The sequence below is a fragment of the Austrofundulus limnaeus genome, unplaced genomic scaffold (genome assembly GCF_001266775.1).
Source record: "Austrofundulus limnaeus strain Quisiro unplaced genomic scaffold, Austrofundulus_limnaeus-1.0 Scaffold387, whole genome shotgun sequence".
Lineage (NCBI taxonomy): Eukaryota > Metazoa > Chordata > Actinopteri > Cyprinodontiformes > Rivulidae > Austrofundulus > Austrofundulus limnaeus.
This window is the reverse complement of record NW_013952789.1, coordinates 239,846-241,086: the sequence shown is the minus strand read 5'-3', so window position 1 is coordinate 241,086 and position 1,241 is coordinate 239,846.

Sequence of the window (1,241 nt, the reverse complement as noted above, 5' to 3'; positions counted from 1 at the left end):
TATGTTCTGATAGTGGCCCGAATGTTGGGGTGGGTGTAGTATGTCTTCTTGGATGGGGATTGGGTTGGTGGCCTTTGGTGATGGCTGGGGGCCGTAATGGGCTAGCTGGTTTGCCCCTTTGCTGTGGCGGGGGCCCGCCCTGGGTGTCCCCTTGCTCTGTCCGAGGTTGGGTGGGCGCTCTTGGCTGGGTCGTCCTTGCTGGGGAACGGTGGCCTCTCTGGGTGGCGGGCTGGCTTTGGGGCTGGGGTTGGGTTTTGGGGTCTGGGTGGATCTGGGGGTGGGGTGAGGTGTTGGTCCCGGTTTCTGGTGGCCTTCGGGGCTCCGTCAGTCCATGGTCTGGGGTTCCGTGGGCTTGGCGGTTTGCCTGGAGGGAGAGGTATTTGGGCTGCTCTTCCTGGGTGGGTTTCGGGGAACTGGAGGGCTTACTGGGGCAAGCGGGGGAGCTGACTCCCTGTGGGAGCATTTTGCTCCTTTAGCTTATTCTCCCCATCCCTCACCGCACACCTCCATCCTCTTCACTTTCAACTTCACCCATGTAGGGTTTATTTTGGGCACAGTTGTGTTATAAAAGCAACAATATTACATTTTTATTTGCCATAACCACCTGGGCCCCAAATTTTATTGTACATCGTAGACATTCAATCATAACATTTTCATGATATTCACATATAGGAACTTATGGTGGGCACTCATGGCTATAGGTGGCCGGATGGCACCACTCTCACCTCCTGTGCCTGTGCCCACCCCCCAAGGTTTGCATGTAGACACTTAGGGTTTTGGGTTAGAGTAGTGGTGGAGGGGAAACTGGCACCACACATGCCTCTGCCTTTTCTTCTTTCCCTTTTTAATTACTCTATTGAACAACACGCACCAACAGTACATCTGGGGGAGGGGTGTGTGCGTGTCAGGGTCTTTACTCCCATCCCGTTCCCCGACTGCCATTGGGGTGGGGGTCCTGAAGAAGGGCGGGCCACCGGGTGCGGTCCTGGGCTGTGGGTGGGCTCGGGGCTTGGACGGTTGCCGGGGGTGGGGCTGGCTCTCCATCCTCCCTGGTGCTGCTTGGTCTCCTGAGGTGTGGCTCTTGGTTCCTGTGGGTGGCCCCCTGGCTGGGGTGGCTGCCAGGTTCCAGAGGGTGGACGGCTGGGGGAGTGCACTTGGTCATTGGCGGTGTGGTGTGGTGGTCATGGGTGTGGCTTCTCTGCAGCGGGGGGCTGGCCGGGCGTCCTGGTGCGGCCCGGGCC